Source organism: Odocoileus virginianus, chromosome 20, assembly GCF_023699985.2.
Source record: "Odocoileus virginianus isolate 20LAN1187 ecotype Illinois chromosome 20, Ovbor_1.2, whole genome shotgun sequence".
Lineage (NCBI taxonomy): Eukaryota > Metazoa > Chordata > Mammalia > Artiodactyla > Cervidae > Odocoileus > Odocoileus virginianus.
This window is the reverse complement of record NC_069693.1, coordinates 53,449,131-53,463,826: the sequence shown is the minus strand read 5'-3', so window position 1 is coordinate 53,463,826 and position 14,696 is coordinate 53,449,131. Positions and strand designations below refer to the sequence as shown.

General features: G+C 48.4%; 1 protein-coding gene across 2 annotated transcripts in view; it reads right to left on the bottom strand.

The window, feature by feature from the left end:
• MAF (MAF bZIP transcription factor) overlaps nucleotides 1-14,696 on the bottom strand; it is a 358,645-nt gene that overhangs the window by 149,424 nt on the left and 194,525 nt on the right. The window lies entirely within an intron of this gene.

The following is a 14,696-nucleotide window of genomic DNA, read 5'->3' as shown; positions in this document are numbered from 1 at the left end:
TGAGCTCTGAGATACAGATGGTATAATTTCAGCTATTTCACAGGGGTGAAGGCTTTTACATTTGCACTTTAAAATGGGATTGCATGATGTAAAGGTAAACTTAAAAATCATGCTAATAATTTAAAAGGAACAAAAGAAAGAAGGGCAGGAGGGAGAGACAGAGGAAGGAAGGAAGGAGGGAGGGAGGAGGAAGGGAGAAGGGCAAAGTGTTTAAAATGGAACAGGCAGCTTTGTGGGAGCGTGTATCCCCAGAAACGCTGCTGCCACCACCACCCTCTGTCACAATCAGAGTTGCACTGGCTCTGAGACACCTTGAGGTCTCAAGGGCTTTCCCACCACCCAGAGGCAGGAGCTCGCCAGGAGGTAAGGACTTTGGCGATGCCACCTCTTTGAGGCCCTGCTTCTATGAGTCCAGCCCATACGGTCATCTTTCTGATCTGCCACGTGGTGATGAGCCCGGCCTCCAGGGAGGCTGGGGGACTCGGGCACAGACAGCAGCGTTGTCCGATGGAATTCCCACGGTGATGGAAACACTGTGCAACTGCGCTGTCCACAAAGGCAGCTGCACGTGGCTCCTGAGCCCTTGAAGACGGGCCGGGGCGACCCAGGAACTGGATTTTGGCTTCATTTAATTCTGGTGAATTTAAATTCACCTGGAAACAGCCACCTGGGCCTGATGGTGACCATGAGGGACAGCACAGACCTAGCGAACACAAGAGCCAGGTAGATTGCAGGGAATTAAAGAGCCCAGCACACTGTTCCTGCCTCCACGGTGCGTCAGCAAGGCCTTTGTAAAACCAGATCCAGCTTAGGGTTCTTCAGCTCTCATGGGCCCTGTTGGAAGCACAGGGCTTTCGGAAAAGGATGAAATCTGACCAGACACTAGCCCGGGCCAAACTGTGACGCTGTGAGTCATCACACCCTCCATCTGTCTGGTGACCAGCAAGTGTAGAAAGATCCTGGCTATTTGCAGGCCTGCGCTGAGGCGTGGGGCTTCCCAGGCTACAGACTGTTCCTTGCTCTAAGACCACAGAGGGAGGGGGGCTTTGGCTCCACGATGGAGCATGGAATTGTTTGGGCTGGGAACCATTTGGAGGGCTGGGCCAGTTTCTATCTTGTCTGGGAGCTGACTTGATCAGTTCACCGAAGCTCATTTTACAACAATTCCTGAACAAACCCAGCTCTCGAGGCTCCAGGTTTTCTCTGCTTAAAAGCATCCTCAAGAGAAGAGAATAGCATGTGTTAGAAGTAGAGACTGTGATGGTATCTAATTGTGAACAACCGAGACAAGGTCTCCAGGCCTTTCCTGGAGCTTGGGCTGTTTTTTAAGATCTCACACGTCTAGGACAGTGCATTTTACAGAATGATCCATTTGAAAGCAGTGGTTTTTAGCACATGACTATGAAGAAAGCCATCTTGGTCCATTATCCGAAGGGAGATACAGAGGCATGGTTACTGGAAACATCACACTGCTTCTCAGAGTAGATACTAAAGGCCTTTTCGAAATGGCCTTGAAGCCCCCACCAATGTGGCCCCTGCACCCTCTGCTTCATGTCCGCTCCTTCCCTCTGCTCACTCTGGGCATGAGGGCTAGCTTATGCTTCTAGAACATGCCATTCAGGCTCCTAGCTCGGGGCCTTTGCATACACTCTTATCTCTCACATCCACTTGTCTGACGCCTTACATCTTTAGTCTTTGCTTTCACGTCAGCTTCCCAGGTCCCAAAGAACAAGCCTCCTTTGATCTTCTCGTCCAATTTAAAATAGGAACCCCTCACCTCTCACTTTCTACCCCATACCCTGCTTACATTTCTGCATTTGATGTCTCACTTTTTAACACACCATAGCTTTCTGGGTGGGCTTATTTACCGTCTGTCTCCCTTGCCAGAAAACCGAATCAACAAAGACCAGTGTTGACCTTGTTTTGTTCTCTGCTTTGTCATCCGCACCCACAACAAGGCCAGGCACACAGTAGGAGCTCAATATATGCTTGTGAAATGCACGGATTCTCTCACACTGAATCCTCATTATCAATTCTTCACAGCTGTGCTAATGAGGCCACTCTAGCTGCGAGCAGGTGACAGATTAGAGCTTCAAAGCTAAGAAAGAGGAGGACTTCATGAATGATGTCCTCCGACAGGTGATTTTGCAGCATTGGCTCAGTATTGGCTGCTGGGCTACAAGAGTGAACAAGACTCATGAGCTCGCCGTCTGCATGGAACTAAGGTTCTAGTGATGCCAGTGATGCTCAAGAGTCAAGTCCAAGGCTGCCTCACCCCCAAGGCCAGTCTGACTGCATCCCGGACGACCAGTTCTGAGTCTTCCTGAAGATGGGGGGATGCTCTGAAAGCACTAAGGCTGAAAAAACGGAGGAGGCACACTTCCAGGATGCTTAGCTCATTGGTGTGCCTGGGAGCATTTTCCTCTTTTCCTGCAGTGGCCTCAGGGAGGCGGACACCCGAAACTTTGAGAGTCTGTGTAGATGGAGGTGACTTTGGAGACACTGTCGCCCAGCCTCTCTCTGACATTTGGAAAAGCAGTCATTCTGAATACAGCCTCAAGCCTAAGGCCAGGGGGCAAACCGACAGACCTCAGCCGCCACAGACGCACCCATCCTTCAGGATGGATTTGAGGCTGGGTGCACAGGGCCACCCAGCTAATCTTGAATCGTGAGAGCTCTGGACACCAGCGGGTTGCTGTGACCTGAGCCCCAGCTGGAGTGAAGCAATAACTTGAAAGGGAAGTGAAATTCAGCAAATGCCAGGCCTCTGGATCCTCAGAGATGGTCTCCTCCACTGGCAACCTCTCCCGACCTCTCAAAGCAATTTTCTCATTGGAACTCCTTGGAAATGGCACGGGAGTGACTCAGCTGAGAACCCGAAATAAAATGCTGCTAACACAAGCCTGACTCACCCGCACGACTAGTTGCTGGCTCAACCCGAGGAGACCGAGGAGGCCGGGAAGTCGCCCTCCTCCCAGAGTTTCCTCCCCTGGGGGGATTGCCCAGCAAAAGTGTACTCAGCAGATTTCTACACGGAAAGAGGAGTGGCCCTGAGACTGATGCTCAGGGCTGGGAGCAGGTGAAGAAAGTGATGTTGAAAACTGGTCGGTTAGGAGTCTTCCCTCTTCAGACTGAGATTGGAGGTAATCTGCTAATCGTCACGGTGGGCAAGGGGGGATGGGTAGTGAGCTGAGACCGACACCCCTTCCAACACCCCAATTCTGGGACATTCAGGATGCAGGGTGGCCCACTGGAAATATCACTTCTGGACACGTAGAGGTCCCACTTGGATCTCGTCCTGCCCCCAGTGAAGCTTGCTCAGTGGCAGCCGAACTGTCCTTGTGCCCCTTACCAGGGTTCACACCTGGCCTCGCTAGAGACAGGGGGATCTTTACCAAGCAAGATGCGAGCAGGGCCAGTCTTACCTGTGTCATGGAAAGGCGGGGCCACCTCTCCGGGACCTTAGGGTACCGGGGAGAGGGTCACTTTGTCAATCTCACGTTCAGTCCAGCAGTGAGTTCCATTTTCTGTTTTTTGTTTTTCCAAAGTATATATCAGATTCGAACTACTTTTCTATCGCTATTCCTCACTGTCTTGCCTGGACAATGGAACTCAACTCCAGAATCCATCTCGCCAACTCCATGCCTGCCCTCACTGTTTCCCCATGATTCACAGTGGCCGCAGTTATCTTTCCATGATGCATTCACTAAGTCACGGCTCCCTGACACCACTTCAGGGACTCCTCATCTGCTCTGGGTACCCACTGTGTCACCAGTTACCTCCAAATGCAGTGGTGAAAACGACCACGATTTTATCGTAGCTCTCAATGCCTGACAGGGCTGGGCTGGATGGGTTTTCAGCTTTATACCGTGTTGAGTCAGGTCACTTGGGGGTATGCAGCGGCGGATGGCCTGGCTTGGACTTTTCAGAATGACATCACTCACGTATTTTGGTGCTTTGGTGGGGGTGGCTAGAGGGGCTCAGATGGGGCTGTTGACTGGAGTGTCCCTGTGTCATCACCCCACACCAAGTCTTAGGGTCGTCTGGCTTCTCACACAGTGGCTTAGGACTCCCAGTGAAAGTCAAAGTGTTAGTCACTCAGCCGTGTCCCACTCTTTGTGACCCCATGGACTGTAGCCCACTAGGCTCCTTGGAGTCCGTGGAATTCTCCAGGCAAGAATGCTAGAGTGGGTGGCCATTCCCTTCTCCAGGGGTTCTTCCCGACCCAGGGATGGAACCCAGGTCTCCTGCATTGCCATCTGAGCTACCAGGGAAGCCCTAGGACTCCATAAGAGGGTTTGAAAACAAGAAGAAGAAAGTGCCCCTCCCTGAGGCCAGGGAGGAGAAGCTGGCGTCGCATCGCTTCCACCATACTGCATTGCCCAAAGGAGGCAGGGTGCCTCCTGGGCTCACAGGAAGGGGATGAAGCTGCCAGCTCTGGAGGTCGGAGTGTCAGGCACATGCAGCCATCTTTAACTGGCCACGCACCCACGATCAGAGAGATGCCCGCTTTCCCGACTGCCAACCAGGACCTGGTGACCCGGCCCTTGACTGCCTCATACCACGTCCTTCCTCCCCCTCCCCGCTCCGGCCACACGGGACGCCTGCCTGACCCACAGACCCATCAGCTCTTCCTTCTCACCTCAAAGCCTCACTCATCCAGAACGCCCTTCCTCACTCGCTGCCCACACGGGCTCCTCCTTGCTGCGGGGGTCTCAGCTCCCACATCCTCTCTAGACGGGGCCCCTGAGCTCAGCCCCCCACCGTGGAAGGCATCCATGCCAGAATGTTCTAGTTGCTTGCCAGCTTCCCTTTAGAGATGGAAAGAAAGAATGAGTGCGTGGCTCCAGGTGGGCAGAAGAGATCTGGGACAAAAGTGAGTTTCCATTCTGCCTACTGGGAGGTTATTTACCACCCCTTGCCCCCAAAATACCTGCTTCACTTTTTTCACCTGTTAAACATGGATAAGCAACATTCACCTGCAAGAGCTGTCATAAGAAAATACAATGAGACTGCCACGTGTGAGCCTCCTATGGAGTCCTCAGACACAGTAAAGTTTCCATAAATATTTGTTAAGAGAGAAAGGTTTTTATTTCCCCCCAAGTGCAAGGGCAGTTGCAGGCTATAATTTCTTTGTTACTAAACATTCTGGTTTAGCCTTGGAGTTCCGGATTTTCTCCCCCCCCCCCAACTTAATCTGAGAGTTGCCGTCTCTGCTCGCCCAGGTCAGAAAATCCACCACACGCCATCCTTGTGGGGAGGGTGAGGTGTGTAGGGGGGTGACTGGCTCAGAGTAAGCAAGCCGAGGAACCGTGGGAGCAAACACATAACTGGCAGGGAAGATTTTCTTTTTTTTAATAATAGATGTTTAAAAATGAATCCAAACAAGAGAAATAGACCCGCAGCACAGGGATAAGTGTAACGTCTATCATGAACGGTGATATATATCTGCTCTGAGACCGGCTCGACGAAAGGCCAAATTTTCTTAAAAGCATGTTAAAATATTAATAGACAGCTGAAACAGTTCTCCTGCAAGCGCTGCCAGCCTTCGGAAAGATTACATCAGACTGGGGAGAATGAGGGGAGACGCTGTTAGGTCTTAGCGGTGGCGACCTACAGGGGAAACCTTACCATCCAGTCCGGCAGGGCCGGCTGCGGTGTGGCAGGCAAACCCCTGCCAGGCTCCGTTCATGAGAATCAGAATTACTGAGGATTCTCACATTCGACCTCAGGAGACGTGATTCACCGCCTCGACCCCTGGCAGCCCCCCCCCACCGCGCCTCCGCCCCAAGGCTACTTTGGTTTAGCTCCGACCCCTCCCTCTGGCCTCTCCTCCCACCAGGCTCCCCTTCTCAGCCCCATGGGTGGCTTTTCAGAGCCTCATACTAATCTGGGTCCCTCCTGGTGCAGGACCTCCGGTTCTCTCTTAGATCCTTCTAGAACATTCTCCCCTCCCCACCCCCAACTCTTTCCTCCTTTAGTCGCTTCCTCCTCCTCTGGGTCTCTGCAGGAGCTCTTTCCCCTAGAGCGGCAGTCCCCAACCTTCTTGTGGCAGCAGGGACCCATCTCGTGGAAGACAATTTTTCCATGGACCAGGGAAGAGGGAGATGGTTTTGGAGACGATTCAAGGGCATGACACTTGGTGTGCACTTTATTTCTATTTTGATTACATCAGCTCCACCTCAGACCATCAGGCATTGGATTCCGGAGGTTGGGGACCCCTGCTCTGGAGCACCCCCAGACACTACAAGTCCCACCAAGGACCTCGGTCACCTCTCCCCTGCCACTTCACATTAGCCTCTCTACATGGATACCTCCCGCCTCTCTCATGAACTCTATAAGGGCAGGGGTTGTGTCTCTTCTCATTCATCATAGAATCCACAGCCTCGAGTAGATGAGGGGAAGCAGTAAGTAACTGTGAAACAGGTGAACAAATCCAGAAAAATGGCCTAGAGCGCCAAGAGAATCAAGTTCAACCTCGTGATTCTGGGACTGGGTGGAGGGATTCGTTGCAGTGTTTGATTAACCTTACTGGTTTAACCTGCCAAAGAAATAATCCCTTTGCTTCCCTGGTTTGCCCATGGAAACACATCAAGGAAGGAAAAAAGCATACAGGCACCCCTGTGTTCTGAGCAGCACCGTTCACAGTAACCAAGATGTGGGAACAACCCAAGTGTCCATTGATGGATGAGTGGACAGATGATGCGGCAGGTATTCCGAATGCAATGGAATACTACTCGGCCATGAAAAAGAATGCAGTAATGCCATTTGCAGCAACATGGATGCAACTAGAGATTATCATACTAAGTAGGGTACGTCAGAATCAGAAAGAGAAATACTAGATGACATCACTTACACATGGACCCTAAAATATGACACAAATGAGCACATCTACACAACAGAAGCAGACTCGTGTGTGTGGAGGACAGACGCATGCTTGCAGAGGGGGAGCAGGGTGGTGGCCGGAAGGAGTGGGGGTTGGAGTGAGCAGAGGTAAGCTGTTATACAAGCAATAAAGGCCCACTGTATAGCACAGGGAACTATGTTCTGTGATAAACTGTAATGTAAAAGAATTTTTAAAAATGATTTACATATATATATATGCATAACAAAATCACTTTGTACAGCAGAAATTAACACTATAACTCAACTAAACTTTAATAAAAATATTTTTTCAAAAAGTATAACAAGTTGCACAAGGACTTTTGACCTAAAGGTGACTTTAGGTCCTTCTTTTCTCACACTTCCCCCTGCTCCTTTGAGAGCTCTTTACCTTCAGTCATTCTCCCCGACTTTCCCCCCAAACCCACTGAAATGAATGGGGCCATTTTCCTCCCGGCTGCCGGAGCTCAGGATCTGGGCCTCCTCCTTGGCTCCTGTCTGTTCTCTCTGCCTTTGCTGAGCTTTCTTCCCGTCATCTCCACCACTTGCTCTTCCCTCGCTAGCCTCTGCCCTGACTTCAGTTCACGCGCCCACTCTGCTTCTGAATGGCGGCAGTCACCACCCCAGCCTTCTTCCTTACTTCCGATGGTAACCCCTGCTGGAATCCTTTTCCCAGTGACAGCTGGTAAGATTTCTCAGCTACAAAGCATCCATTCGGCAAGTGCTTACTGATGATGCCGTTAGAGGACAGCCGCCGTGGAGGCCCTGGGGATGGAAGGCCGCTGCGATCTTCCGGAAGAGACAGGCGTGTGACCAACGGCAGGGTTCCAGGTGTGGGGTGGGCTGGGAGGGAGAGGCCTCTATCGGAGGGGGTGAGTTGTCTCGGCGACACGGGAGGCCGAGGAGGGCATCTACTTCATCCCTCCCTCTTTGCCTGCTTTCTACTCTGGCTTTGCCTGACTCATCCGTTCACTCAGAAAACACCATCTGGTGACGGAACAGATAAGCAAGATACGTTAAGACGGTGAGGGGTGGGTATATGGAAGGGAACATGACGTGGCATCACCCCTTACAGGGCTGACTTGTTGGTGCATGCGTGTGCACATACATGTGTACACACAAACTCACCCATTTACACAGTGGGCACAGGGTGCTGAGTTACAGAAGCCTTGACGTCCTCAACCCTCCAGCTCTTGAGATGGAGCTGACTGCATTTACAGAATGCATGGACGAATGAATGAACGACTACATAAAGGAATAACTGACCTAGTGTGAAAAGTCCAGAGTATATTCACAGGACTCAGCCTCTGTCGGCAGGAGAGTTTTGATTCGAGTTTGATTGGAGTTGAGTGGAAAATGGCCAGTGATCCGAAGGCAGGGATCTCTAGAGTCATGCCTGCACAAGGGGGTTCAAGGTGTGGATTCCGTTCAGCTCAGGAGAGACGACCCCTCCTCCCCCTCCAAGCATCCACGTGCTTGCTCCTAATCATGGACACCCCACGTGCCCAGCTAGTGTGCAAAGGCCTGGCTGTCTGCAGAAGACAGGGCATCTGGACTCAGTGATTCCACACTGACTCGACGTCCTTCCTCAGAGGGGACGACGATGATGAAGACAGTGATGGTGTCGTATGTTGGCTGCCATCTACCGCACACTTACTAGCGGCCAGGCACCGCCCTAGGCAGCAACCCAGCAAAAGAGACAATTCTTAGCGCCTCATCACAAATGGGGATGCTGAAGCTTTGTGTATGAAGAGACACAGACAATTTACTGTAATTGACACCTGATCAAAGAATCATCCCCTTCTCTGCCCTCTTACATATTGGCAAGTCCCAGTTTACTCCCACGTGGCTTCCAGCCTCTGAATCTAACATGTTCCGGGAAGCACAAAATAATGGCAGAGGATGAAGGACTTTGTAAGTGATGACTGAAACACAGGTAGTGTCAGGATATATGAAATACCACGTCAGAGAGGTGCGTTGGAAGGTGATGCCTCCTTCAGAACGCAAGAGAAGGCAGACTATAGACCAGTTTCTGTGTCCTGAGAAACTGGTCAGCACACCTCTTTCCAAATACTGAGACTGCCTGGGAGAAGAGCAAAGGAGCAAACACTCCAAGTATTATTGGAGTGAAAAATAATAGCAAACAACCAGAAGGGTTACCCTTTCACATGTATTAGGATTTCAGTTTTAGGTTTAATTTAGCTGGCTGTGGGTTGTTTGTTGTTTTCTTTTTAAAAAAATATATATATATATATAGATATGTTTGCTTCTTTCCTTTAGTTTTATTCTGACTTTTCTTTATATTGATTGCATAATGACTTACCCTGGATGGGAGGAACAGATTCCTTTGAATAAGTGAAACTTGCTAACCGCAGGGACTGAGAGTCTTGCCCTGGTCTTTCTGCTCTGCTTTAGCGGAGGAGGGAGACGCAAGGAGGGACAATCCTACCTGGCTCTGAAAGTATATAACAGCTGTAACTCCAACTAAAGGCCAGTGGTTCCTGGCTGAGGACACCTGGGCTAGAGCTGACCTCTGTCTTATCAGCCTGGAGGTGACTCACCGAAGCCCCCTGGGGAATGGTCTGAGTCCAGGATGGAGCAGCTCACAGACTTGCCAATGTTGTAAGAAAAGCCAAAAGGAAAATAAAACACAATGTGAATGTCCTTCCTTTGCTCCCGGCTCTAGAGAACACATGCACTCTTTAAGGCAGTCAGGGGTCTGCAATGAAACTCCTAAATGCACAGACTACTTTAGAGGCATAAGGTTCTTGGACCAACCAAACATTTAATTTTCTTTCTTCTTAATCGGTGTGCTTTGTTATGGCTCACATCTCCCACAGATCTGTTCAGTAGTGGCTAAATGCAACTTGGGCATTTCCAGTAGAACTCCATTGGACACTGAGAGCATAGTAATTACAGCAGCTATTCATCGACTGAGAATCTGCAGTTTTATTTTGTCTGCAGGACAAGATAGCACCAGCTACCTCAACGGCAGTTGAGGCAGCACCGGGTGGATGAGAGTTATAGTAGTAATAATGTTAATAATAGTATTATTAACTTCTATCCATGTTCCTTAGCTTCTATCCTCATTCCTTAGCACCAATAATTGTGCTAACCATGATCTCATTTAATTCTTCCAATAGCAATGTGTGAGAGGTGTTATCTGCATTTTATATGGGTGTGTGTTTGTGCCAAGTCGTTTCAGTTGTATCTGGCTCTTTGTGACTCTATGGAGTATAGCCTGTCAGGTTCCTCTGTCCATGGGATTCTCCAGAATACTGGAGTGGCTTACCATGCCCTCCTCCAGGGGATCTTCCTGACCCAGGGATCGAACCCATGTCTCTTAACATCTATCTACATTGGCAGGTGGGTTCTTTACCATTAGCGCCACCTGGGACGTCTACATTTTATAGAAGAGGAAATGGAAACTCAGAAAGATCAAGACTTGCTGTTGTGACTACCTGGCTAATTAGACTATTTCTCTTCCTTGAATTAACTGTAATGATGCACTCTTCCCATGGACATATTTTATGGCTTTGATAGTATGCCTGGAACAGAATATGTAATCAGTGGCCTCTGGTAAGGATTAGCAGCACCGCTGCCACAGACCAATAGTTAAACTGACTCCCTATGAGTAGCATCAACCCTACTGTATGGATGTGGAGACTGAGGCCAAAGCCTCAAAGCTAGGATAGGGCAGAACCAGACGTTAGTTCAATTCCAAACCACACCCCTTCCAGTCATTGGGCCTGCTGTTCTTACGGGACTCGGGTTCTTTAACCATCTCTGAGGCAACTTCCTTTTGTCATAATGGAAACTGCCTGCCAAGTCTGGGCTGGCTAGGAGCAAGCCTTAAGACGGCCATCATTCTGGTCTTTCCTTTCAGGTGAAAAGTGATGGGAAGAACCCACGTTTCCAGAAGCCTCCCACGCTGGGCACGACCTGCCCCTTGCCATCCCCTGGCCTCGAGGCCTGGCAGGGCGGTCCTGTTCTGGCCTCCCAGCTAGAATGATGGAGTCTCCCGTGTCATGCAAGCCTTTGCGTTCTGTAGCCAGCAGCCACAGCCAGAGATCAGCGATAAGTAGACATCGTGTAAATTCAACAGCGAGCACCCACTCTCCCTACAGATCACGTGACTTCCTATTAACAGCACCGCTGGTCTTACCAAACCGATATTTCCTGTCAAGGCTTTAGACTAATTGTGGTTTTAACAAGGGTAACATCATGCATTTCTGTGAGAGGGAACAACTGTAGGTCAGACAGCCAGACGGGCAGTCTGGAAAACAGATCCATACTCCGAACCTTTCAGGCTGATAGAAAACCCAGATAAGTGTGCTGGTGATGTGCAGGTTATCTGGGGAGAATCGGACGGGAGGGAAGTGAACTCTGCTTGGCTAAAGAAAGCGGCAGTTGCTCTGTTGTGTCCGACTCTTTGTGACTCTATGGACTGTAGCCTGCCAAGCTCCTCTGTCCACGGAATTCTCCAGGCAAGAATCCTGGAGTGGGTTGCCATTCCCTTCTCCAGGGGATCTTCCCGACCCAGGGATCGAACCCAGTTCTGCTGCATTGTAGGAAATTTGGAGTCCTCAAAGATGGAGCACTGGCTTTTTGCTTGGTGTTTAAGGAAAGCAATCCATGAAGACCAGACTCTAGCCGCTGACAGATGTGGCCTGACCGTCCTTGACCCAAGGAGAGTCAGCGGGCCTGGGGTGGCTGCACTCTCTCCCGGGCCCCGAGCTCGACCTCTGGAGTTGCAACGCGCATGATGTGACCGCTGATGCCAACTGCAGATAGCACCTCTCTTGGCTGCACTCTCTCCACAGTTCAGAGGCACTGTAATTGCTCTGCTCTTGGGAAAGGCAGAGGCCGCCTCGGGGGAACATATTTGCCCTGACTGGCTTGTTGTTTGGCAGAAGAGATAGGCTGTGATTGAGCTCGGGGCTTGTGAACTCAACCCACGCCTTGGAAAACAAAATGAAGATGAGAGAGAGGCTTGAACTTCTTCCCTTAACCCACATCTGGCTCAACAGCCCCCTTTTCCTGTTAAGACGTCAAATGTGGTATGACAGGGTACCATTTATCACCGAGACATCCTCCACGGCTTCCTTTTCCCGTACTCTGTCTCTTCCACTTACTTTAGGTCAAACTGAGACATTTCTTACAGGGGCGCTTTCAACTTGGGTGACACTTTTCTGATGCTGAATCTTGTTCCAAAATGCCACAAGCAAAGTCGCCGGTCTAGAATATCAACATGTCACAGGGCTTTCATTGTTTTAGGCACAACTCAATCATGTTTCTTCCAGCTCATCTGGGAATTGTGTTTGCTAAATAAAGGGTCTAATCCTACCAAGAAAATTCAAAACGACCACTAGGCAACACTAAAATCCACTTCCACCTCCCCGTTTAATTGATTTAATAGAAAATGCATAAGCATAGATTTTTTTCCACTGGATGTGGCCAGTAGAACTTTCTGCAAGAATAGAAATGCTCCATTTCTTGGCTGTCCAATATGGTAGTCACTAGCCACATGGGGCTACTGAACAACTAAAATGTGGCTACCGCGACTGAATTTATTTCAATTAATTTAAATTTAAATTTGAGAAATGCAAATAATGCACGGTAGACACTGGTAGAAATGGTCAGACCGTGAACTGTGCTATGGATGGAGAAGGGTTAAGATTTATTTTAAAAATTCCAGTTATCTATTCAATGTCTGCAGGTTGCATATGACCTTACTTTTGTTGACCTGAACATCTCTCAGAAAAAGCGAAAGAAGAAGAATGTTGCATTCATATTAAGAAAATGATGCCTTTCTCCTGAGGTTTGGGGCCAAACAAAGAACAGGAGAACTGGCCTGGTGCCTGGGTTAAGTAATGGATATTCACTCATTCATTCACTGGTTAATTAATACTTACTAAATCTCTACTACACACCATGTACAATATTTCAGTTGCTTTATCTATAAAAGGAGGAGAAATAATAAATAATACCTAAATAGATATTGCATGAAATACACTTGGTGAACTGTAAGCCACCAGGGAAATTTGACCCAGATTGGTATTTTCTTTAGCCTTCTCAACCAGGAAGAGATATTCAAACTGGAAGGGGTACTTAAATTGCAAATGAAACTCCAGAGTGGGCACAAAGGATAAAGAAACAATCCAGCCACTTCGGATGATCATTCTAGATAGTTCAAATCCATGTATCTGGATAATTAATATCCTGAGATAATGAAAAGATTCACAAGGGGAAATGCAACAGCTCAAGAAGATAGGGAGAAAGGAAGAGAATCACTACAATGTCTCTGTCTCAGAAGAGAAAAACGAGTAAAGGACATTTCAGAAAAAAATACGATAGTAAAGTTTGTGTTGGCACAACTTACGAATGGATTATTAACACGTGGATTTTGAAAAAGCAAAGTGGAAACCTAGTATCACAAGGGAATGGCACAGTACAAATGTGTTTTGATCTCAGAAAGCATATGATACTGTCCCTTAAGAAATACCTAAAGACAAGACGGCAAGATGTGAAGCGGATGAGAGGATCATCAGTGGATTTGTTGCTACTCAACCTAATTCTGTCTTCTAATTTACAAACACCTTTCACATAGAAGGGACTGATCACACAGAGATGTAATCAGCTCGAGAACCGATAAGGCAGAGGTTCTGAGGGTGGTCCTGGTACCTGCAGCATCAGCACCAGTTGGAAACTTGTTCAAGATACAGATTCTCCCACTCCCCCCCGCCCACCCCCAGAAGACCCACTAAGTCAGACTCTCTGGGGTGGAGCCTAGGCGTCTGGGTTGTAACCAAGCTTGCCGGGTTATTCTGGTGCCTGACAAGGCTTAGAGCCACTGTGCTCTGCGGAACAGCAGAGAAAGAATGAGGAGCAGCTGGTACAACAAGGGGGCTTTGGGTTAAATGGGCCTTTTAGGGGGTTTGCTATGTGGCACGTAAAATGATTTTTCCTCGGTGTTCTCTCTACATGGCTTCAGTAAAACTTTATATTACTGCTCAAGAATCTTGGGATCAGACAGTTTTTCTCTTGCACTGGTTTCATAGCAGGGGCCTAACTGAACCTGATGACCATTCTGTTGCTAATGAGGTCAATCCAACTCTTGCAGACCTGTCTGGGTTGCAATTGTCTAAGGTCAACCTGTTCCCACTGTCTATCCTCCCGACTTATATAAACACGACGCACTAATAATACTATTTGAGCAGATTTCCAGCAGGAGGTTGACCAGTGGTCATAGTTCCCGCAAGCAAATTTCCCATCTTATGCACTGGGCCAGAAGACATATCTGAAGAACACACTGGAGTTATATTCTGAGAGTATGTCCTGACTGGGACATGCTGATAACACACCTTGGAGGCACAGTCAGCAAAGATCTGCAGAGAACAGTTATAGCCACAGATCAGAGAATTTTATATGTACCTGCCTAAAAAGATGGCTTTTCTAACTTCCCCTTCCAAAAGCACTTACTCTAATAAACACACTGAGATGAAATAATGATCATGTCATCAATGCATAAGAAAGATAATAAGGTATTAATATACAGCCCAAATAAATTCAACTCCCTTTGAGGGAAATAGCTAACTTGCCAATATGTATGAATCAATTTAACTTATAAAAGGAACAGACTTTCTCATTGGATTACACCAAGAATAGTGATTAACAGACTGTCAATTCTAATATGAATTTTGTCTCTGCCCAAGTGAAGGTTTAAAATTCATTTCACTTTTATGCATAAAATTCTTCCACTTATTTTTTTTTCAATTTTAAGCTCTATATTTTCACTCTGGAAGAAAAAAGAT